The sequence below is a fragment of the Ambystoma mexicanum genome, chromosome 2p (genome assembly GCF_040938575.1).
Source record: "Ambystoma mexicanum isolate Mex_15411 chromosome 2p, UKY_AmexF1_1, whole genome shotgun sequence".
Lineage (NCBI taxonomy): Eukaryota > Metazoa > Chordata > Amphibia > Caudata > Ambystomatidae > Ambystoma > Ambystoma mexicanum.
Genome location: NC_090923.1, coordinates 640,310,729 through 640,336,616, shown reverse-complemented (window position 1 = coordinate 640,336,616; position 25,888 = coordinate 640,310,729). Strand labels below are relative to the sequence as shown.

Sequence of the window (25,888 nt, the reverse complement as noted above, 5' to 3'; positions counted from 1 at the left end):
CAAAGCTTCCATCAACGGGTTCTGACAGCTTGAGGAAAGAGAGAAAAGATCCAGTAGCTTAAGAGTGGTTGCAAAAATCAGCATGGGCAGGGGCAAGAGAGCCAATATTGTCCTTAATGGTTCTGGAGGAACAGGGGGAGACTTGTTTGGATGAGACCTTCATGGAGCTGATAACTCTGTTGACCTCATCAGGTGTTATAGGAGAGAAGGAGGAGAGAAAGGCAGACGGGGCATGGGAGGCCATAGGAGGCAAGGGGGTGAGGGATGGGTAGGGGGAAGGAGATGCAAAGGTGCTCAGGATGTTCTGTGTTTTTGCAGTGAAGTGTGTGGCCAGTGTGTTGCAGAGGCTTTGGAGGGAAGAGGTGAGGTATACCTTAGCACTCTGCATACCCAACAAGTCCGTGGATCCATGCTTCAGTGACTCACACCAGACATTTCAGTGGCATGCTGCTGGCCTTTCATAGCCACTGGACATCAAAAGGCGCATGTGCTTTCAGGGTGCTCTTCTCGCTGACGTCCCGTGGCACATTCACACCTGCCTTTGTTGAGCCTCTCCCTCTCAATGCGCCTAGGCAGTGGCCCGCTCGGCCGCCCCTTGAAACGGGGCTGTATAAACCCTACTGTTCTAAACTGGCTCTTGATAATCTATATATGAAAGTATGCATACCACTTGTCACATGTGTGCTGTACAAAACTCTAATCACCCAGTTCTTCTTCTATACCGCCAATTCTGGTCAAAATGCTGAATATTTTGGTTTCAAAGTTTATTTGTACCCAGAAAAAGCCTAATACATGACAGTCTGGATATTTCATGATGGGCACAGGTCCTATACCAGCGAGCAAGATAGGGCAATGATGCAAGAGTCCGGTCCATTGGGCTTAGTCAATCCAGCTCTCAGGGCATTATTCAACAATGGCAGTAACAGGATGAGGCTCATTGTTCCTGAAGGGCAGACACTACGCCTCAGAAGACTCCCAGCCAGTCTGGTGGAAAGTTACAAAACCTCTGTGATGTTGTGTAGGATGGATCAACTGGCCTCCTGTCCTGGGATCCATACAGCTGTGAGTGGGTGTCTATTCGCACTGAAGCCATGGGTGTGGAGACCTCAATCTTAATCATGGGGGCAACATTCTCTGGCAGAAACCATCAACGATATGGCTCTGCATTCTGGAGGATAAAGAAGGGCAATGGGTGCAGTAGGTGAGAATTAGGTGCTATTAACGTATACACCTTAAACACTCAGGCAAGATCTGCCTGGTCCATGTTCTGATGTAATCTTGGTGGTACAAAGAATCAGACTATTTAGGTAGAAGATTCTACTGCACAGAAACTGTCCATACTCTTCCCATAGCAATATTGACAGTACTTCACTGCCATGCAATCCTGGGGTATGCTCTACGTTCTGCATCAATGGGTGTACATTGTTGCGCCAGGAATGGTTCAAAGATACATACATGGATGGCTGGGTGTTTAATGACGCATCCACGGACCAGCCTGAAGGCATGACCTTCTCCATCTGCAATGGGTGTCCTACCGTAGTGGGAGGTTTTTCTATGACGATACCTACAATCAGACAATGACCTTCCTCAAGGCACTCTCCCTGATCGGAGTATACTGAGGTGCTCCACTGTTCAGGGATTGGTGCCCTCACAATCGCTTTCCTTTGCAGTGTTCTCCTGGGGGTAGGAAACTCCAGTCATATGCTTGGGACCTATTAGGCAGAAACCTGTGCAGTTCCCTTAGGGACCACTGCAAAAAGTTTAAGAGTACAGGTGTTAGCATTCTGTACCACCCAGATTTACCTGGTAGCTGTGGCTGAGCAGTCAGTCAGACTTCTCTCAAGAAGAGTTAGACAGTATATAGACTATACACAATAGTGCCAAAAATACAGTAGCACAAGTAAACACTGACCAGAGCTTTGGTATAAAAGTATATAATTATTTATTTAAAAACACACTTGTAAAAATACTCTGGCACTAATATGTCAAGCAAGTTCAAACACAGTCACTAGAAATATAAACACCTCCCTGATTAATTATTCGACAAGTCTTAGGAAAAGAACACCACTTATTTAGCAAAAACAGAGGTGAGCGCGTAACCATAGATGGCACTCCAATAATTATTTAAAAAGGGAGAGAAAAGGCAAAAATAGGAAAACACACAATACCAACACTTTTAAAAAACCACAGCAAGTCAAGAAAGGCAGGGTCTACTGGAGAGCAAAAAGTTCATAGGCCAGGCCCACTCTTGGAGAGAGCAAGGCGGAATGTGCCCAAGATCACACTGTTGAAGTACACTTTAAAAGTCTTTGCAGATAGTTCAAAAAGGAGTTAGATCAGTTCAGAAAAGTTAGTTAACAGGTCCGAGGTCACCCCAGGATAGAGCGTCAAGGATTTACGGGACACCTTGGACAGTCTGTTGCAAGGGAGACCAGGCGGGACACAGTAGCTGAAATGGCGAGAAAGCTCCAGCGGGGGCAGTTGTTCCTGGCAGCGGGTGCAAGTCGGTGCTTCGTCCAGGGGAAGAGAAGATTTCGATGTGGAGGAAAGCTGGAAGTCGTTGCACTGCCAGGGGCCAGCCGCAGAGTTTCCTGGTTAAAAGGTACTACCCTTTTATTCGCGGTAGTGGAGAAGCGTGGCTATCCGGCCACCGGGGTGTTTGGCACGGGCGATTCGACCACGAGACGATCCAGGAAGGCGAAAAAAGGCGAACTGGTTATCCCCACCAGCTCAAAGGAAGAAGACTCTCCTGGAAGAAGATCTTCTCTGTCGTTGGGAAGTGGTGAGTCAGTTCAGCAGGGCTCCACCGCTGGTGTCGTCGTTGCAGGTCAGCTCAGCTTCTCCCTCTTTGGATTCCTGTGGCAGCTTCTGAAGTTCCAGTCCCCAAAGCCCTACTTTTATGCAGAAAACCCCCATTCATCAGTCCTAGCTGTCACTCAAACATGCTAAGTGGTGAGCCGGGCGGCTCACCACTGGGCCAATCACACAAGAGTGAGACTTGAGTTGCCGAGGCAACTCAGTCCAGGGTGCCTATTCCCCCCTCCCACACATCCTGTAGACCCAGACAGAGTGGCACCACTTTTGGAGGCTTCTGTGCAGAAGCCCGCCAAAAGTGGAACAAAGGGCTCGACTTGCGTTGGAGTTACAGAGGCGAACACAAACACCATTTTAAAACCGAGTCCTGGCAAAAAGACCCAACCGGGGAATAAATATTAAATAAATAACCCGGCGGTATCTTTAACATTGCACCAAAAAAGTGGTGCGTTTAAAATGAATGGGAAAATCCCATAGGAAATATTCCGGTGGAATATTTTGCGTGGTAACCACTGCCACCAGCCAGAAACTCGACAAGGGGGTCTGGACAGTGCCCCCTTGAAAAACAGACCCAGGGGTAATCGAATTACCCCTACCAGTACTTCCACAATATGATGGTTTGTACTGGTTCTGTTCACAATTTAAGACTAGTAAAGTCAATGGTGACTTTACATGCCCTGGGAGACAGTAGTCAGTCCCAGGGTATGGAGTCTATGTTTGGGGGCCACTATGACACCCCTGTGTTACTGCACTGAGGGTGCTGTGTAACACACTTACCAAAAACACATGAAGCCCTATGGAGTAAAAGACCCCATAGCCCATAAAACACATTACAAAGTCAAAGGACATTCTCAAATCATGTCTAAGAGCTGGGAGAAAAAGAGTCTCACTCTTAGCAGGAGAAAAAATTACACCCCTAAAATCCAGCAAAGCTGCTGGGGGACTCACTAGGTTTGGGAAATTAGCCTATACAGAGAATTCTCCCTAACAGGACCATTACCACGTGACATTCAATACTCTCTACCACAGACAAAATAATGTGGTTGCTAATCAGTGCTATTGGCCCACTTTACTCTGTATGGGTGTGTTAGATCAGGTCATGTGAGGCGTCTGGCAGTGGCTCTGCATTTTTGGGGGAATGAGTATGTGATTTCCAACCACAGAAGGTTTGACTGTCAGGATGTCACAGTCCCTCCCATCCCTCACAAAGTGTCCCTGCTGTGAAGTTCTTCATGTTAAGGTCGGTGTTCCTGTTTTTTTCCATGATGAATGCTTGCCTACTAGTTGTAATCTCCAGGCTGCAGAGTCCTGCTCCTTAGAGAGGAGAGAGGGTGAGTGTCATGAACCGCCGAATACGTCCATTCTGGACTTCATGGTCCATGATGCACTGTGGTCTGAACTCCGCGATCCTTTCAACATGGCCGTCAGCTTCGAAATGCTGCATACCAGCCCTTGAGCGTTACTTTCAACTTCCTACTAAACCGCCACGCCCCCACGGCTCTGCGCGTCTCAACGCTACTGCTTGGAGTAGTTAGATGTGTGTTGTCGGAGTCTGCTCCGTGCTCTCTTTCGAATCCTAGTTCCCATCCTCCCATTTCTAGTTCCAGTTCGTTCCCTTTCCTTTCCTTACCTACTTCCGCGGTTCATTCCTGGATCTTTTCTGTGCTCGGTCCTACGACGCTTCCGAACCGAGCCTGGACACGATTTCCTTCCTGGTTCCCCGTCCTGGATGCTGAACGCTACCCAGCGAATCCGAAGACCCACATAAGGACCTGTATAAATCTCAGACAGTACGAAAGAAGGAAGCCACTTCCAAGCAGGTCGCAAGTAAAGAGAAACAGGTGAGAAGGGGAGAAACTTGTGACAGTGAGGGGTCTGCTTGTAATAAAATGGTTCCGGAGGATTGGTGGCTCTGCTACACTCCTTCAACTCTCTGGGACTTCTAGGGAGTCAATTTGGTGATCACTTTCAATGGATGTGCTTTGAATGGGTGAGGGACCTCCAAGAAGAGAGCCTGACTGATCATTGATGTTCTCATTATTAGACTCCTGGAGTGCAGAGAATTTCTGAGATGTTTAGAATAACTGGTGAAAGAATTGGGACCCCTGCTTGGAATTGTTTACTTCCCAAAAAATGCATGTGTGTGGGTAAAAAGTCGCTTGCATGTCCAGAGGGGTCCTTTAGGTGTTCCCAAGTCGCCCTATGTTCCCCAAAGCAGTGATGGAGAGCAGGGGTGGCTGATCAGGAATAGTACTAGAAGTCAAGGTTTCCACTGTTGTTGGACATTCATTGGCACCAGTGTGTCCCTTCCCAAAGTAACCGTAGCATAAGGATTCAGCATCCTCTACCATTGGTGATTAGGGGGAAAAGTGAGAGGTGGGGATTACTAAGTTAGAGCCCGATGGCTTATTTGGAACACTTCATTCAGCAATCTAGGTGACGTGCTACACAGCAGATATGGGACAGTCTTTGTCAAATGGTGTTTAAAAAGAAATCTGTGCAGGATTCTCAGTGCCGGCCACTCGTATGGGTTCACTATGGACTTGGCATTTTAACCTTGTTGAAACTTCACTTGAAATGTTTAATACTAATTACAGGTTTTTCTTTTTCTCAACATCACATCGATCAGAAAACTGGGCGAAATTGGGACCTTCCTGTAAATGACTGCATATCGTATGGTTCACCCAAAAGCACTAGTCCTGAGACGTGACCTGTCCTTTGCACCAAATGCCATATCCAAGTTCCTCCATGCATTACACATTATGTTACCCTCCGTCAGATACTCTCATCCTCGAAGGAAGAGCACGGTAAGGGTACAAACTGGATGTAATGAGTGTGGCCTTGTCCTGCCTGGACAGCTCAGCAACGTGGGGAACATATGACAATTTGGTTGTTACAGTAAGTGACACACGATCTGGTAAGTGAGACTTATGGTGCCCATAGCCAGCTGGTTCATCTCTAAATCGTGTTCAACAGCGGGGCTCCCACTCCCTTTTATGGTTTAGGGGAAATGATTAGGTGTTTGGCACCCTTGAGGGTGGCTGCCCATGGTGTTTAGATCCAGGACATTAGAAGGATTGCAACTTGTTTGGAAACTAACACGTTTGCAAGGCACTATCATTTGGACTTGGTCAGCTAGGCTTCTGGCTGCTTTGGCGCTGGTCTTGTGCCCACAGGGATTCACTAACGAGACATGAATAAAAAGGTGGTCAGCAAGCAGCAGCAAACTTAGTGGTCTATAATAGGCCCATCCATTGTGTAACCTTGGTATAGCTCATCAGTAAATATTAGTACAATGAAGAGGTACATCGAGGCAATGCTTGCATTACTCTTCCTTGCTCATAATCCTACTCTCCCTGTTCAGAGTACTTACAGCCTGCCTCAGCACCTCCCTTACATGGAATGGACAGACCCTTGATCGGCTAAATCATAAGCTGGGGACTAGGGGAACCTGGTTGTATTATACTACCAGAGGGAAGGGGTGGGGCCAGAATACATTTAAACCGGGTTCGTTTCACGGAGGTTGGTATCACAAAGGTAAGTACTATCTCAGGAAGAGTATCACTAGTAATAATGAAGGTTACCTGTACAATATACATAGCTTCGCCGCATATCATTTCCCATCCGTGTTTCTCATGATACCTTCTGATCTGCATTGCATATTGGTTACACTCGAAGCACAGACCTTTCTTGGTCTCCTCCATCTTTAAGCTTGTTTTTCCACTTACCATTTGTGCCATTTTAGAGATTGCTGACAGTCAACCCAAGAAGCTGTAAGTGAGGATACCACGCACTGTAGCACTATTATGAGAACAATGAGAACAATGAACAGAGTGCAAAAGCGGTCCCGGCGTGTAATCTTGGACTTCCATCTAAGAACAACGTGCGTTCTGGGAGATGGAGGTTTGCCCAGATGCCAATGTTTTTTAAACGGAAGAGTCGATCGATTATTCTGTGCCCTCGAGTGTTGTACACAGTCGTGTGTAATATGTAAAAAAAATATAGTTCTGTGGTCATTCCTTTCCTGTGGCGGTGTAACGCAATGTTATCCATTTTAAAGAGATGTGGATCCATTTAAGGAGCATGTGATTCCAATTAGGGAGACCGCGTCGATGCAGGTAGACATGTACGAGTTGCCTGAATGTTTTCTTTGTGGTGGGTTGAGGTTCCCGAAATACAGTCTTCACACTACTTTCATTTTTTTCGAGCTAAAGTTAGCTCGATGTTGAAATAATTCTAAAGTAAAAATGAAAACGACTTTCAGAAAACTTCCTGCAGGCTGTCCTCGCAGGAACAGTCCACAGAGCAGTTGAAACCAGCTGCGTCCAGCGTGACGAGTAAACAAAGTCCAGCTAAGTGAGGAAGGCAGAGTATTTAACGCTTGAAATGTAAAGGCCTGTGGGGGGCGTCACTCTGCACATCAATCCCACGGATGCTCTATTGTTGGACACCTGCGGTGGGTGAATAAGATCACAAAATGGGCTGTAAGACAGTCGGGAGTTAAAGCAAATCTATTGGCAACCCCCTACAATCAAAGGAGATGCCCCTCCTTCGCTGCAAAAGAGCTCTACTCTATTAGGAGACGGGCGGGTCATCTTGGAGCTCAGACTCAGAGCCGCGAGGATTTCTGTGTGAAAGCAAACGGGGAGGCTAGCAGCTGAGAGTACGGAACCAAGCACGGCACGGCACCCGACGTAAACTCTCAACCCTGTCACCAAAAAATAAGGTATGCTAAGTGTATTTTGCAGGACGCAGGCAGTGTGCATGTCGCGTGTGATCGAGAGATGCTCGTCGAGTGCTGTCTTTTTCTTTCCTTGACCTCTGGGACGCATAGACCAAAACTGCAAAGTAAAAGCAGGACTGGGCTAGCCCGGGCCCGGCATCTCCCGCATTACTTGGGGCCCATTGACATTTATGTGATAGAACAAATGAGTTTGGAGAACGCGCTGGAAACAGCTGGCCAGTGGCATTTGCCAATACGTGTTTGATACACGGTGATGTGAGGTAGAATAACTCCTTTTAACAGAAATCTGGGTATTAAGCGCCTTATGTTAAACGTGTTTGTCAATTTGCCACATGCCAGGTGTGAGTAAAATGCCCAGGCCAACCCTACTTCTTCAGCAAAACAATTTTTGGAGACCGCGCCACTCTACTCCCTATCTATGGAGTTGTAACTGGGGGTGGGGGAATTAAAACTCAAGGTGAAGTGTTGGGAGACATCTAACATGTGTTCTTCCATCACGAAGTTTATTGAGCAATATCAGTTCTCGTGTACAGAGACCATTAATAATTGCCCTTAGACGTCAGTGGTGGAAATGGAAACAATTTGAAGGGAGGTCACACAAGGGCTGGGTGGGGACGGATTTTGGAGGAGAGGTGGGATTCCAAGGGGGCGCAGCTGGCAATTAAACTCCGCTCAAAGGAAATGTTCAAAATAATAGTTTAACAATGGTAACATTTCTTTCATGCAGCTTCTTTCTAATAACTACTCTGGCAAAATTTAAAAAGTGCTCCTCTTTTAAACCCAGCAATCTATAGTGCGCTTTAATGACAATATTGTGTGGTCTTATGTGTAAGCGTCTGGGAATGTGCAAACTGTGCGAAATCCTGGTAGCCAAACACTTGAGCAAGATTGCCTGCCTGAAAAACACTCAAGGGGTGCTGTGTCTGCCCTCTGAAAAAAAGTGATACTGTCCACTCACATGTATCCTTTCCTTGTGCCCTGAAAAGCAGCACAGGGCCACAGTCGGGGAAAATAATTGCTCTTAATTAATTGTTGGGGGGAAAATGAAACTGTTTAATTATTTAATTGGTTGTTTAAAATAGTTCTTTAGTCTGTAAGGCCATGGAGCCAGGTAAGCGTTTAATTGTAAGCTTTGGCCTGTCACATTAAAGCGACCTTTTCCACTTTTAAATGAGTCTGGGTTTTTGTGCAGTAAGCCAAAATGTAAACTACATGACATGATGCAGGGCAAATATTCACGACTCACTTGCACGCTCATCGCCGTTTTAACAATGCTCTGCTTTTAAAAGAGGCCCTGCAAAGTACACTAACCGTTGCAGTAGGCACACAAACATATTTAAGGATTCATATATGTGTGTGCGTATCTTACCATGGTTTGTGTATTTTTCAATCCATCTTTTGTAAACAAAAGGAGAAATATGGTAGGCATAATGTGTACAATTATGACATTCCCTCCCTCACCCCCCCCCCCATTTTCACTGAGAGACTATAAATACCAGAATCCTTGCTAGCATATTTCACCAAGCTCCCAGCTTCCCGTGTGTTCCCTCAACGAAGCTGGGGTCTCGTATGTAATCTGTTATGCATGTGTTTGCACAGAGCAGATTTGATCACTGAGACGGCAGGCCAGGCTGAGAGGCAGGCCGGTCCAGAGAGCTGGCCAGATATCTGATGCAGGATACCGGACCTGCAAGAGCTGTTCCATTGGTTATTGCTGCTCTTCGTCTGAATACCAAAGCACTGTGTGCAAAACGAGATGTTGCAGGCATGCCAATGATGTTGGTTACTGTAATTGTGGTATTGGGGGAATTGACGTAATCCCACACTTAGGACTCTCACATTTCACCATACAATGTGTGAGAGTTATCCAGTCCTGTTTTTTAGTCTGGGATATTACTATTGGGCTGAAACTATTGCATTGGAGTACAGAAAGGGAGGAATGGTATACAAGTATGGAAACTAAGCTTTTAGGTGTTTGGTTATTTGTCCACCAATTGACTACCCATGGCCATTTACACCCAGTTTCTTCATCTCAGCCACACCCAAAACACCTCTCACGGGAATTCTTTCAGCTCATAGGTCTGCCTTCAGCCCAGGGACGACATTTCAACAAAACGCCAGGAGCAGCAGAAGTGGCATCACACGACCCTTGACATCTGACATCACAGAAAGTGATATCATTTGACCCAACCCCAAACTGCATCACAGGAAGCAAAGAAACGCAAACTTGATAAAACAGGAAGGGGCATCACATAGCATTGTTCCTATGTACACAACGAAAAATATGGTTACGTGTGGATCACCATATGTATCGTTAATATCAGTGTGTATAGGCCCATATTACCAAATTACTGTGACTGCAAGAAGACATCCAAGACCAAATGATAATGTGTTATTATAAAGCACTTACGCTGAAGCGCTTTATATAGAACACATATACATACAATATCACCCAACCAGTGTTGGTACTCATTTATCAACACAACAAAACGGTTCATGAAAGAAATATTTAAACATTGACAATCTGTCACATTCGTCCAAATACAACAAGGGTAATACAACCTAATGGCTGACCCTAAAGGAAGAACACCCTGACCCTGTCAGGAGTGCCTTTTCTTAGGTGGGCAATGGTGCACCGCCTATCTAGTAGGGATAGTGGGAGAAGACACTGTCCCTCATCGCTGCTGTTCTCATTCGTTGTATCAGAGTAAAAGAATGAAATCAATGTGGGGACAAGACTGTTTATTAGATCTTGTCGCTTTTCTAATTATACAAAGCGTACTGCCCAGGGATTTTGTCTAAGTGTTTTATTCACCCTGTGGGCCAGAGGCTCCAAAAAAAGAAAGGTCTACTTGGATTGGTTAATGTAAAAGGTCCTGCTCCCTCGGGACACCCTAAAAATGTGCTCAATGGAAGTGAGTACAACTGTTCCTATACCGTATCCTGGGTCTATTCATACAGGGTCAGGGTATTCTTCCTTTATGGTCAGCTAGTAGGTTGTATTACCCTTGTTGGATGAATGTGACAGATTGTCAATATTAAATATTTCTTTCATGAACCGTTTTGTTGTGTTACAAATCCTGAGGTTTGAAACCTTTACCCTGATGTTGCAAGACTCATTTATCGACCTCAGAAGGACGAAAGGCTGAGTTGAGGACTAAATCAGGTACTCGCCCCCTGAAGTGTGCCTGAAATAAACCTTTAATGAGTCTAGCAATTATTGTGTAGAATTCAAGAAAGACAAATGACTTGCTATTCTTATTTAGGGCCACTACTCAAAGTTTTACACTAGTGCAACCGACCTGTACAAGGCCTGAACAAGAAAGCCAGCCACCCCAGAAACAAAGAGCCACATGGTACTGGCCAAAGCCAGCCCAGGAGCTTACATTAAAAGTTAGATTGAGGTAGCCGTATAGGAGGCGCTGGGACTATGAGAAGATATGATAGTAATGGGAATGCAGTTAACAGTTATTTCAAAGAAAAGTAATCTGGTTGCTGCACATTGGAGGGACAAGTAGTTACCTCAGAACTACTAGCTTACAACTATAACACAAGGAGGCGTGTCACCCCAAATTCGTTGCGCAACCTTACTACAAGTTAGTAGATACACAGATATATCAGATTAATGACATTACTAAAAGACAGAACTCAAATTAGAACCAAACAGTAGAGTCATCAGCCAGAGTGCTTTGTCCAGGTATTTATAAGGAAAAACACTAAAACAGAAATGCCGACGCGTGTTTCGACCCTTCCCAAACGGGTCCTTTTCAAGGCAAAGCTGTTGAAAAAATGGTTCCAAAATCACATAGTATGATGAACACAAAAAGCGTATGAACCATAGAATGAATAAAAGAGAATCATTTTACAGTTATATACAGCAATATATCTGTGTATCTACTAACTTGTATTAAGGTTGTGCAACGAATTTGGGGTGACACCCCTCCTTGTGTTACATTAACAGTTATTTTATTTTTTAAATTTTATTTGGGTTAGCATGGGAGACCTTAGGGGTCGCAGTTGACTCCCAAATGACGTTCCTTCTTCAGCCACTAGAGTTATAAGCGCCATGCGTGTCCTTCACTGAAGTCTTCTTAAAAATCAGCATTGACATGTTTGGCTTGTGTTTTTAGTAGTAGGCATTTGCCGGGCACTGCTATTAGATGCTCAGGTATTCACACCGTTTTGGACTTAATACTATAAATGGCTAGTTAATACCCAATAGCCTTTCCAATGCCTACAAATAAAGGCCAAACATTGGCAATGACAATGCTTGTTTGTTGTTCTTGGACTTTTCATTTTTATTGTTTCCTTTTCAAATTTAGGTCTACAATTCCTCATGCTTGGTATGGGGGAACTTGAGAGCTCTGCACATTTTGATGGGTTGTACGAAATGTTTGTACACTTGAGGAGGGTGTGACTAAGACCAGTGCTTTGGCAATACATCATTAAGCATGTAGGTGTGGGAGTGGGTGGAGCCTACAATGATTCCTTATGGGAATTGAGAACATACATATACTCCCTTAGCACTTAAGGTGTTAAGACCCGTTCATCAGTTTTAGTTAGTTTTGATGATGGGTCACATTTGTTCGGAAGTCTAGAAGTTGGCATGCCCCGAGGCTCTTGGGGTAATTGGCAGATTTCATACTACAAACCACTAACCTGTTCATAAATCACAGAGCTTATGGTTCCATGTCCTCCCCAAGTGTCTTTAGTGTTGGGGGGGGGGGGGAGGGGCGCTGCAACTGCAGGAATGTTGTCCCTGTACCAAGAAGGATATTGTGAGAAATGTGTGTATGGTTCATCGAGTAACCCCCATATCATTACCTGGGAATGGGAAAGCTGATTTTTGGACAAGAGGTCCCTGTGCTCAGCCATTCCAACTAAAAAAGGCAGGCAGCGAAAGCCAGTATACAAGTTCAGTCCGAAAAACAAAAAGGAAACGCCATCTAATTACCTAATTGAAGCTGAGTTTTCAAAATCCTGGAGAACATCTTAGAATGGGCTCTGCGTGGTCCTAGGCATCTAATGTTTGCAAGACGCCGGGGCATTCCTGATATAGGCAGGGATACGTGATTGTCATAGATTGTGAAAGGTAGCCCTTAATTATACGGGTACTCCTAATCACGCTCCCACCAAAATGAATGCACCCCTCTAGGGAAGCAAGGCCAGGAGTCTTACCTTTCAAGGATAACAAGTTTAATCTTTTACAGAAAATGAGGATGGGGCAAAGAACTTTGCTCCCTGAACGGCATTCTGTCCCTAACGGTTCCAAGCTCCTCCAGACTGGTGCCAGGCAGGAGGCTTCTATACTGTTAACTTGCTGTAGTGGCATTTCTGGAAGTAGGCATGGCTCCATCCCACACTGTCCCGTTTCCATACAAGGGATACTCCAGTCTTCCTTCCTTCATGGCCGGTGATGTCTGTTTTAGGACATGCTGCTAGCCTATGCAAGAATACACTGTAGCTCCTGTTAATCATCCTTTTGCTACATTATGAACTTTTATACACATTTTCCCGTAATGTTCTCCATACTTCACTCAATATACTCCTATTTTTAACTGGTCCAGTAATTCCCCTTCAAACCTTTTCCATAATTCTGCATGTCGTGCATTGAACATGTTAAAATCCCAATTTAGCATACATGGGCTTTTGACAAACAGCAAACAGCTGCTCGCCCACTTTGTGTGCTCTGCCAGAGCTTAGCATCAGTGACGCAACACTGCATGCTCTGCGATCCATTTTTAGCGTAGGCCACACTCCTTTTGGCAGAGAGCCTGCTGCTCTCTATCGCGCTTTGAGAAAAACGAAATAGAATTTAACATTTTACAAATGTATTCAGCTAATAGTATTTAAATATATGGTGTAAATAACTATCTTCATTTAGTGCTCACCCATGTCTGTGTGTGATTATATTTGCATGGAAAAAAAGCTTTCTCAGTGCTTTGGTGCTTAGAATCAGTCAACAGAAGTCTTGCCTAATTGTAAAGCGCTTGAGGGGGGGGGCAGCTAAGGGGAGGGGGTGCAGGAAGGTGCTAGCTCCTCCCCAACAATTGTTCTGGATATCTTGGAATGGGAATTCCAAATGGTTGGTGCCAGACTATTTAGATGCTGATGTGTCCGTAGTAAAGAGACCAGACCCTGCACCCGGGCAAGTTACATCTACCTCCAGCGTGGTTGCCACATACGCCTGGGAGGAGATGACTGAAATAACTTCTACCCGGTTAGCGATTCCTGACCGGAATGTGGTCCAGTGCTTACTAGCATGGATAAATCAAGCACGGCCCAGGCCAAATGTCCGTATTTATACTGCAGAATCTGGAGCATTGAAGATGTGCCTGATCTAAGGGACCGCGTGGGAGTATATTTCTTAATGCGGTTCTTGAGATACTGTGGGCACTTTCCATGGTTGGCTTTGAAGACGATAGTGAGAAGTTTGCAATCCTGGTCTTAATCGGAAGCCAATGAAGGTGTTTTTTTCTGGTTGGAAGATGTGATGGTGACGTGGAGCATTCAAAATTATGGCAACAGCAGATTTTTGTAACACTTGGAGGGATTTAATTGCATACCTTGGAGACCCTACAAAGAGGGCATTACAGTAATCCATGCTTGAGCACTGTGGTGTTCTGAGAGTAGTAGTTTGTCATTTATATAGTGCCTTTATCCCATTAGTATGGTCTCAACGTGCTTGTTGTGGGAACGCCCTTGGCGACTGAAGTCCAGGATATGGGGAACATTGTCAGGAGGAATAGAATGCATCTGTGCATTTGGCCAAAATAGGGATTTGGGTGGACTGGCAGCTACCATGATGGTCAGGTATGTGGATGGGTGCCGGGAGGTGGTCAAGAGAGTGCGCAAGTGAAGAGACTCCTTATGTGTCCAGGTAGATCGAATTTCTGACATAGCTCATAGCTGAATTCTAATGGTGCTTTGTGTTTAGTATGGTGGCGAATGTGTGCGGGAGTGCAGCCATGCGTGCGGCTGAAGTTCCATATGCATGGAGTGCAACATGTTTAAATGCATCCACTATATTCTAACGAATGCCTTGGTGAACTTGCTACATTCGGCATTCACCTAGAATCCCTGCACTGGCTAAATTCTGCCTTCATCTAGATTGAATGCACTGACTACATTCTACATACACATAGAATCGGTGCATTGGCTACCTTCTACATACACCTGAATTTAATGCACTTGCTATATTATACTCCATTCTGCTGAGTGCAACATGGGCTAATCTACACAATTTTTCTCAGTGCAATATAGTTCATAAACCGCCACAATTCTTCTAAATGTGGTACATGGGCAAACCTACACGATTCTTCGGAGTGTGATACCTGCGCTAACCTACACAATTTTCTATGAGCAATACAAGGGCTAATCTTCACAATTCTTCTAAGTGCAGTACATAGGCTAACCTATGTGTGATATGTGCGCTAACCCACACAGTTTAACTAAGCGCAGTACTTTGGCTGACGCATAATATAAAGGAAACGCCTACCTAGGGTGACTCTTCAATATTAAAAGCAGTTAACTCTCCCTTCACTTCTGAAACCAAACACTTAAGGACTGCTGCGAGGATGAGTGTCACCTGTCCCCTCTTACCCTTCCAAGCACTACCCTAACATGTAAGTGCTAACATCCCATCATAATGTCAATTGCTTAAAAATGTATTTAGCATATAAAATGCGCAATTGCTAACTAAGAAATGCTTTATTGAGGTAATTGCTGGGCCTTTAACAGCCCAGCCACTGGCAGTTTATCCAATGTGCCCTGTCCTTCCTGCCGAGGTTGCTTTAGGCGAGCAAGATGAAGTCCGCATAACCCTGAAGTTTGGTGGGGTGGGGAGCTAAAGCCATACCTGCACTATGATGATTGCGTGCCTGACCCCAAGATGTCGGGTGTATCAATACTGCACAGCTGAGGATACTACATGCATCAACAGCTCAACTGAACTGTGCCTCACTGTCTCCTGAGTTGGTCTTTGGTTTGATTGTACTTGGCTGACGACTGTGCTGAGGAGCTGTTCACAACTGTATGCATATCTTTCTTTGGCCAGCCTTTATATTTCACTCAAGCCATGAGGGATGCTATTTATTGGTATTGTTTGTTTATAAAGCGTCTATACATAGGCAAGTGTTTCAACGTGCTGCATTCCTCTGAGCCGCAACAGCCCAAATGAGCCCCCACCAAACCCATTGAATGCCTTCCCCTTTCCGCCCCAGTTGACATATTTATTGCTATTGCCCCCCCACCCCCACGACAATATCAAGCGGACAACACATTGTAGGTGGATAAGGCCGCAGCTGCTTTTTGGCAGGAGGTATCTTACAGTTGTTCCACTTTCGACAGTGCACCATCAGGGTTCTGCTCTGAGCTGTCGCCATTACACATTTATAACCTTTCCCGGATCTCCATCTTACGAACGGCAGCCATGCATCCCCCGCCTGGTTCTTTCAAACATACGATTCCCAGGTGCTTACACCTTCCGCGACTCCTGATTTCCCCAGGTGTCTTGCCTCTTAGACAGTAGTCCTTACGGCAGGAGATTTGACCTCATACAAAGTTACTCATATGCAGTTACTCCTTTCCAAGGTTTCCGAAGGTGTACTGCCCGCCACCCCCCGCCCTCCTTAAATGTTTCCCTTTTGTGGGTTGGGCCACCCTTCCCTGTCCCTTAACCCTTTGGAGCCCTCCTCCCCGGCCACTTCCTCATTTACCTGCGACCCCTGTGTCTTCCTCTTGTGGCACCATATGCATGCAGCAGGGTTCTCCTGTGTCCTGTGGCTTTCTGGGGCCTAGGTTCAAAATATCTTCAGCTTTCCCTCCGTAAATACCTTCCCTCCCGTCGCTTCTCTGCCTCCGGGTCACTGAGCTGGGGGTAGATCTCTTTCTTCAGCTGGGGCCTCCCTCTGGAACAGCCTCCCTGCCACTGTGAAACTTGAGGAGAACTATCTCTATTTCCGGAAGCACCTCAAGACCTTCCTCATTGCTTCTGCTTTCGCTCCTCCTCTCCCCTGCTGATTTGCTCTGCTCTTGGCATCGTGCACCTGGCTTACCCTCTGACTCTCAGGCCCAGGTACCTGTTCACCCTGCCACCCACCCGCACTGCCTCCTGGCAATCCCTTGCACTAGGGGTCTATATCTGTAAACATTCAGTCCCCCCTCCCCTCTTCTCTGCACTTATGAGACACAACCTGTCTGTCGCCTCCTTCTTAGCACTTGCCATTTTTGCTGGCTGCACTACGTTTGTTTGTTGCTTCTATTTATTTATAATTTATCTGTATTCTTTTACCCAGCACTTCCTATTTCGCCCCCTCCCTTGCACTTTCCCCTTCCCCCTCCCATGCACTTGCGCTTTCTCCATGTCACTGGGCCTAGTAAAATCGTTGTTTTGTACTCCCTTGTTCCCCTTCCTTGCTTCTTCGTGCTCTGAAACACTTGTGTACGAGCGCAATATAAATAAAATATCATATCTTCGCTACTCCTCATTTCACCAGGTGTCTTGCCTCTTACGCAGTACTCTTTACCCCAGGTGACTTGACCTCATACAAAGTTAATCATTTTGCAGGTTCTTGACCTCTTAAATAATTTCACGTTTCCTGGGTGCCTTGACCTCTTGCACCCCTTAGTCATATCCCCAGGTGACTTGACCTATTCTACCTTCCCCATGTTTCTTGTCCTCTTACTCCTCTCCCCGGGGCCTCCCCAGGTGTCTTGCCCTCCACCCCCTTAAGCTTTTCCCCTGGTGACTTCCCCACTTGCTTGTTTCCTGCCCCGGTGGATGCCCTCTTCCCATTCATTATTTCCCCCCCACCCCCGGTGGCGCAATATCTTTCCCCTGATCTTCCCCTTTCCTTGTCTCCTTTGTTTTCGTTCTCTGTCCCCTACTACCTCCCCCAGTTTATGTGCCCTTTTGCGGTGTCTTTTGTCCACTGTCCCTTCCCCACCTGACTTGTTTCCCTGCGCACTTATACCGTTTTGCTTGTTAACCCATTTCACCTCCCATACTAGTCCCGCCATGACTCTTTGCCACCACCAAGGAATTTTCCCACATACCTATCCAAGTCCCTCTTCCCCGTCCCTTATCTCTTTTCTTTAGTCCTCCTATTGACATTCCCCAGTTGTCATGTCATAACCGTTCAATAGTACCACAGACCACGGGTCTCATTCAAACGTTTTTCGGACAGTTCCGTCCTTGAATTATTGCCACACACCACTGTCTCGTTCATTTTTTATTGCACCATTCTTTCCATTCTCAACATTCCCTTCCTCTTTTCTCCACTTACAGGCTACCCACATGGCAGCATCCTACTTGTCCTTTCTGCTCTCTTTCCTGCCATTGTGCTGCATATTCTGTCAAGCCCTTCTATCTACAACCCAAATTCCTCCAATGCCTCCCTGATATCCATTCTCATGATGACATGATTATATGGACTCATCCCCCAAAACCAATATGCTGTACCCCACTTACTTTCAATCGTTATTTTGTGCCTCATGTACGTGGTGACCAGTCCAGACCTTAGGTGACAAAGAAACTCAACACCTGTGCGCTGGTAAGCAATTTCCACATCTCTGTAATAATAATGGACGTAGCTGTCTATGCAACATAAGGTGGTAATTGGTGGTACAAACTACTGAGTTGATTTGGTGATACCATGGAAAGGTTGCAATCAAATATAACACCCAGAGTTTTAACCTTTTTAATTCAGCACCACGAGTAAGAGCTCTGTCTTGATGGGGTTGAGTCCCTAGCAGTTGTGCTGCATCTATTTTAGTATTGTGTTAACAATTGCTTGTTTTCTTATAAGGTTAGTCGACAAATCCTTTCCCAAGTTGGGTGTCAGCAGCGAAATATTGAAAAGGGAATTCAAATTTCAATAGAAGATCGTGAAGAGGTTAAAATTGAAGGTAGTGGCAATAGACATGACCATTGGGGGAACTCCCCATTCTACTATTTCTCCTTGAGATTGAAACGCCCCTATTTTTACTCTGGGGATCTGCATCTAATAAACGAAGTGAGCCACTTTGCAGCATAGCCCGAGACACGTTGCTTTTTCTTTGTTGCCTCTTATTAAAATAATGTGGTGCAGGGTATCGAAAGCTTGCGAGAAGTCCTGCAGCATGAAGAGGAGACCCATCTCTTGCATGCTTATGGCACGTATGCATGATTCTAAGATTCACTTGCTTTTTCCTGGTTTGTGGAAAAGTTACTGTATTGCAAATCATGGAATGGCTAACATGATGTAAATGCTAGCCTAACTCCTTACACATTAATCTAAATCCCAAAACGTACCAATGCCTACTATTCCCTACCCAATACGCCACCCTAACGTCAAGACCCTCCATTGTTCGCGTCCTGCTCACCCATTAGTGTTGTCACTTAATTCCTCACTATTGTCTCCAATCGTGCACTTGTAACAGCTTAACCAGCCGTTCTCTTGTCCAAAAGGAACCCTCTCCACAGGGCGTTTAATTAGCACACTCCCACAGTTGCATACGAAGTATGATCAATTTGTTCAAATAAACCCTGCACTCTTAAATATGGGTGAAACCACATCCTGCCCAAAGATGATTCAGCAAACGAAACTTGGCATCTTAATGTTCTGGCAACAAAATACCCTTCTGTTGGCTGCACCTGACCACCTCCTTCCCAGAATTGTTAATTGCAGCTAGAAGCTGTACCTTTCACGTTCTGTTCTGTTAAGGTGATCGAAAGCTTTAGTGAAATCCACGAACGCCAGATGTAATTTATTATTTGATGTAATCATTTTGGCTTTCTGCAGGGAAATTATAAAAGCCTGCGGGGGATACTTTTACAAATCCGGCTTGGGTTTGTCCTGAAGGCTGCTAGTTTCCAACCACTGACATTATTTTCAGTAGAAGTGATGCCTACAGTTAACGTCTGAGAGGGCTATCCACCTATAATTTGTAGGCTCCGATTTTAAGCACGATTTTTAAATATGGGGATGACGTGGGTGGTCTGCCAAGACCTCGAAGTCTGCTTTTTGTTAAAGTTAACTTGGATTACTGTGTCCATGACCTTGGCCCAATGTTCCAGATTTCCTTTTATTAGATGTGAGATCCTGTACTGTTGGGGTTCCCTGGAAGGGTGAGACGTTTATCATCAGAATCGGGTCCTGTCATATGGCAAGAGCCATTGCTCCGAGATCTTGGCCTCGGGTGATTTCTCCTGATCGAGGGCTTGAAATAACTTTAAGTAGAAAGCGGACAAGGCTGCTTCAGTCACCCTGTGGCTTGCAAGCAATGCTGTTAAGTGCACTTATTAGCGACCAAACCTGAGCTGAGGATTTCCCTTTTTATAGCGGCTATCATTTCTTCGGCATCTCTTTGGAGAAGCTGGTTTCTGTGGTTTATGCACCAGGATCTATAGTACGATTTTGATACGTTTGTATTCCGAACCCTTTGACGTGGTCCGGTGGATCTTTATAGCTTTTAAGGCTGGTGAGTTGGCTTTTGAGAGGCGTGCTTTTGATCCATCTTATTCCGATAAAGAGGCAATAAGTTTGTATAATCCACCATCACTGTTGATTTATCACTATTAGATTTTTCGATAGCTTTAGCTAGGTTTCGGGCCATTTGATTGACCTTCCTGGCATTCAATCTTAGGCGATTGCCTTGACTGGTTGCTTTTACTGAGATGTAAGATTTAAAAGATGGTTCAGATGAGGGGGCTGGCCAAATTAGTTTCAGCCAGTTATGATCACTTTTGTCTGATGGTTTGACTTCCAAAGACTTTACTAGCAAGTTCAATTTGTTGGACACAAAAATGTAATCGAGGATACCACTCCCCTTTTCAAGGTAACGTGGCATGATGCATCCTGTTCAAAGTGACCATTACTCATGAGGAGGTTGCGGCTCGTTACAAAATGTGTGCCATAAGTGAATTCTTCCCTTTTGAAGCCACCGTTTTAATTACTTCCTCTTGTTTTGGGGAAATCATGGTAGAGTAAGGCATGTTAAACTCGCCACACAGAATGATTGATACGTTGTCGTACCTATAACCCACATCAATGGCTTCAGCTATCTGAACCAGCATAGCTTTTGGTTCCACATCCGCATCACTCCAATAGAGATTTATTAGGGGCAAGTGGCTCTGGTAGGCAGAGCCTTTGCACAGTTGTGAATCGTTATGAATCTTTCTGAAGATTGTATTTTGAATATAAGGGGACGTATTATGGTATTCTATAATGTCATATCCAGCACTGGTATTGGGTTAATAAGCCCTGCTCTTGGTCTACCTGCTGTTCCTCTTAGAGTTGAATTGGCCAAAGCTGTAAAACCGTCTAAAGTTGGTTCCTCCCTTAGCCAGGTCTCTTGGAGACATATTCGGTCCAAATCATTCCAAGGATGAGGTGAGTTAACCCCCCCCCCCCTGGCCCCTTGTGTTCCACGAGATAAGGGTTCATTCCTTTGTGTTGCTGGGTTCCACACTTCTTTGCTAATTCCTCATTTTAAGGGCTACGGTTCCTGGGAGCCAAGCCCAGGTGTCCCCAAGCCCTTTTAGGTCCAGAGCAGCTGTTTCTTTCTAGAGTACTAGCTGAGTATTGGAGCTTGTGTCTCTATTAATGGTCAAGATTATATTAGGTTTGCTCTTCTTAGATGGTGTTTCTTCCATCATGATTTTCCTAAAATGGTTTTTGTGTAGGTCGATCTGTCTTCCCCCTTCCCTGGCTGCACTTTCTGGGGTAAAGGGACACTCGCGATGATCACTACCCTGCTTACGCTTGAATGTGCCTCCAGAGCTTCTATTGATCTTTGCAATTAGCGAGGATTGACTCTTTGTTGATATTCTGTGATGTCAAAACCCATTGCCAGGAAATGAGCTGCTGAATAGCAGGTTTTTACCCGCCACTCAGATCAGATGGATCTGGATTAAATCTGCTCTTTCCTCTCTTCTAAACTCCTTTATGGCGATGGTCTTCGGTTGCAATATGTTTAGGCAAGGAATAGCATGGCATAGTCTGACCACGTTCTTTCTATTTAGAATGAGCCCATCACCCTTGTCAATCACTTTCTCCAGTCTTACACATCTATGATGGTCTTTACGTGGCTTGGTGCTGTAGTTAGTAGAGGTGGTGCCGTAGTTGTTAGTGGTTAGTTTGTACTTCTTTCCCTTCTTGCATGTTATACCTCTGAATGGTGTTAATATGGGTTTCTGACCTCTGACCTGGTGGGAAGAGGTTCAGAAGGCCAGCCTAGTTTCTTGGAACAGGGTAACCTGCTGGACAAGCCAGACCAATCAAGGTAGCATTGCCGGCAGTCAAGACTAGGTCTCAGGAGGGGTGAGGGTGATTGAAAGACCTCAATGAGCACACAGAGTAAAGACACTTCCACCACCCCCTGACTGGGAGTGATTTGTATGTGTATGTATATATATATATATATATATATATATATATATACACAAATACATGTATTCAAGGCCTCTGTGGGTTTCAACACAATATTTAATAACAGTAATACTTTTAAACCAGCACAATCCTACCAAAATACATATATACACAAGACCAATTGACCTAAAGGGTTAATGCACGAAATGGGTCCACAACCTAGAAAGGGAAGGAAGCAGGTAGTGCAAATAGTCTTTAGGAAGTTCTGCAGTAATCACAATCCTAACTGAAAGGCAATCCAATCCCTAAAAAGAGGGGAGCCTATTGCTCATGTACTTGCAATGCTGGTGCACGTGGTAGTGTAGGGTCTGTAGCAGCTCAGGAAGGTGTGTGAGGTGATGTAGAACAGGTCCCACTATTCATAGATGATCTACCTAAAGGGGCAGACCAGTTTCCAAGAGTTGGGAATGGATCGATGGCTCAGGCTATCTGTGGAAAGGAGAGGGGCCCCTCGTTCGTAAAAATTGATGGATGTGCTAGGGGCCACCGGTAAGGGTTGCAACTACTCACCAACCCCTGGCGCACTCCGGACCAAACTTCGGCAGTCGAGTCCAATTCGGTTGCAGGTTCAAAGGCGGCAATCTCGCGGATCAGCATCTTTCAGCAACAAAGTTACAGCGTTGATTCCCAAACGGGACAGTGGTGATTTCTCTGCTCCTGGTAGATGAATCAGGCCAGTTTCACTGTAGCAGGCTTCAGGGCACAGAGGGGCACAGCTGCAATGCACTTGCAAAGTTCGTCACCACAGCTGGTCGACACGATAACCGCGTGTACTCCGGTTCGGGCGCTCTCTCTTTACTCCAGACCTGGGAACGTCAAGTGTACGAAATTCAGTTTGAGAATGCCGTGAACACAGAGTTTGCGATGTACAAAGTTCAACGGCCTCCTCAAAACGGCGGTGGTAACAGAGCAAAGGTCCTGCGCAAGCTGGTCAGTCAGCCCACTGGTTGGCCCAGGGACACTTCAGAGAAGGCTTACTTGCAGGGTTTGATGAACGGGCCGAGAATAGTTGGTCCCACTATTCCAATGGGTTGAAGCGTCTTCGCAGACCTTGTAGTTTGATCAGATGCAGAGGGGTCCAGCGGGATGACAGCGGGCTCAGGGTGTCGATCCTTCCAGCGAGTCACCAGTGGTTCCTTGACTCAGCTTCTTAGTTTCAGGATACTTGGATCCTATCCTTCGTTCAGTGAGAACTGAAGAAATCGACATGGTATGGGTGTTTGGAGTCTTCTCTTATCCAGAATCTCCTTCACGCCAAATTAAAGAGGACCCAATGGGGGATCCGCTCACATACATGCTCCCCATATGTGGATCAATCATGGACCACAGTGGTCCCAGGCATTCACTGCACACCAGAGTCTCTGGCTCCCATGATGTGTATTGGAACCAGGCAGTCCAACCCACATCCTGGAAGCGCACACACAAGGGATGCAGAAGCCCGCTAAATCTTGGCATTTCGTGGGAGAATGCATGCCCAAATAAGGACTGTACCGGGTCGGCTGGACTTGGGGGAAGGTGAAGGGCTCGTGGCATGACCATTTTGGAGCCAGGCCACCTATTTGTGCCAAGCGTGGTAAATGCGGTTTACCTGGCAGGAAAGGGTTCAAAAATACATGAAAAGCTAAGCTGCCACCAGCCCTGTACAAGGCACATCTGAACTTCTCCTAAAAATACCTTTGAGAGTATCTATGGCTTTTAGAAATGACAGGAAGACCCAAGTGCAATATATTGGAAGGTACATTGTGCACTTGCAACATGTTGCAGAGACGTTGCAACATTGACCAGGACTAAGGGAAACAGAGTCTCCCAGTGCTGACTGTATTCAAGGGCATGTTCGTTTCCCCATAATAAAGTGAGCGAAAAGCCCAATGGAGTGCAGCTGAAGGCTGTGCTCCTCTGGCAAAGTCGGACTATGGTGTAACAGCAGCAAAATGTTGGGGGTACACAACTGGAGGGAAAATTACATATTTATTTTATTTATTTCAATTCTTACTAACACGCCAAATCACCCGGAGGCCTCACAGCACACATAAAACAAACGAGACAGTAACATGAAAAAGAGATTGAAACGTGGAAATCTGAAAGGAGACCGTTGAGCGAGGACTAAGGAGTGTTGAAGAGATGGGTCTTGAGATTTTTTTTTTTAATAGATCAGCGTGGGGAAGAGTGTTCCAGAGAGCAGGGGCCGCAACACTGAAGATGGTTTTGCCAAATTTGACTGATCGAAAGCGCAGCTGACTGAGCATGGCTTTCTCAGTGGACCTGAGTGAGTGACCAGGGACATAGCGATGAATGCACTGGGTCAAATAGATGGGTGAAGAGTCAATCAAACATTTGAATGTGGAGTGAGTACCTTGAAGGATACCCTATGCTTGATGGGCAACCAGTGCAGTTTTTCCTGGCTTCAGGGATAAAAGAATGCCTAGATAAACCGAGCACTGCTCGGACTGCACCGTTTTGGGTTGTCTGGAGAGTGACAATATTAACTGCAGACGTGCATGCAAGGAGACTATTGCAGTAGTCTAACCTAGAATTAACAAGGGCAGATGCAAGGAGGGACATATTGCTGATAGAGAGAAAAGGGTGGATTGCACAAAGTTGCTTGTTAATACAGCTACAGGTTGCCCTGGTTTTAGCGACATGCAGGCGCATTGAGAGATCTGCATCGATGGTGACACCAAGAGTCTTAACGCTTCGTGCCACTGGAATAGATACATTAGCAATAGTAAATGAATCGTATTCCTTAGGAAGATTTTTTAACATGTGACCTGATCCTGCAATGAGGAGCTCGGTTTTATCTGCGTTCAGAGCCATGAAATTCTGGCTCATCCACGAGTGGATTATGGAATAGATGGTGGAGTCTGTGAGATAGGAGCCAGACAGTTCAAGGACAACCTGGGTGTTGTCAGCATAGTTGGTATATAGAACACCTAGGTTGTCAAGCATAAGAAGCAAGGGGAGAATATAGATATTAAACAGGGTGGGAGATGGGGAGGATCCCTGGGGGACACCACGTGTGAGCAGAGAGGGTATAAAAGTAGCATTTTGGATGACCACACGGGCATTCCGAGGACCAAGAAAGGAGACTAGCCATTGTGTAGTGAGATTCGAGCAGCCGACAAGGGATTGTAGCCTAGTTGCCAGGAGTGCATGGTCGAACAAGTCCAACGCAGCAGAGCGATCTAAGAACATCAAAAGTGCAGGATGGCCGCGATCGATGATGGATCCTAGATTAGATTTTAAATCCAGTATGGCAGTCTGAGTGCAGTGACAGGCACAATAACCAGTCTGAAGAGGCCCAAGGATCGCGTTGTCATCGATACATTTCTGTAACTGAAGATGGGCAACTCGGTCCATAACCTTAAAAAGGAAGGGCATGTTGGTAATAGGACGATAATGTTTAGCAAGAAGGGGGTCAAGACTAGCTTTCTTGAGCAGGGGCATGATCCATGCCTCCTTGAGGTTAGTTGGTACTTGGCCCTCTATAAAGGATTGATTGATCAGCTTGGTGATCCAAGGGATAATAGTGTCAAGGGATGGTACCAGCCACCTGGAGGGACAAGCATCACCTTTACATGAGGTGGGCTTAATTTTTAGGATTATGGAAGTTATTTCAGATACCGTGCAGGGGTAAACGAAAAAGAAGGCTTTGTGGTAGCAGAGTTAGGAGTCGTCCCTAGGGACGAGCGAGGGAAGGATTCAATAGGTGCACTGGAGGGAGAATGGTCATGGGCAGTCTTCGATGACGAAGGTTGTCCGGTTAAGTGAACAAGTGTAGGAACAAGAGGAGCAGACGGGGCGGTGACAGAGGCATTGGTGGAGGTTGAAGTACTAGCTTCAAGATGTGAGGCAATTTTTGCCGAGAAGGAATCATGGATGGTTTGACACCAGGCGTCATCCTGAGGTGTCTGCCCCGTTG

General features: G+C 45.6%; 1 protein-coding gene across 2 annotated transcripts in view; it reads left to right on the top strand.

The window, feature by feature from the left end:
• The first annotated feature begins 7,402 nt into the window (after positions 1–7,402).
• Positions 7,403–25,888, top strand: part of MST1 (macrophage stimulating 1) — a 1,288,434-nt gene continuing 1,269,948 nt past the window's right edge. For both annotated transcript variants that reach the window (XM_069644177.1, XM_069644176.1), the window contains exon 1: positions 7,403–7,540. The gene's annotated coding sequence lies outside the window, so the exon portion shown is untranslated. The remainder of the gene's footprint in view (positions 7,541–25,888) is intronic.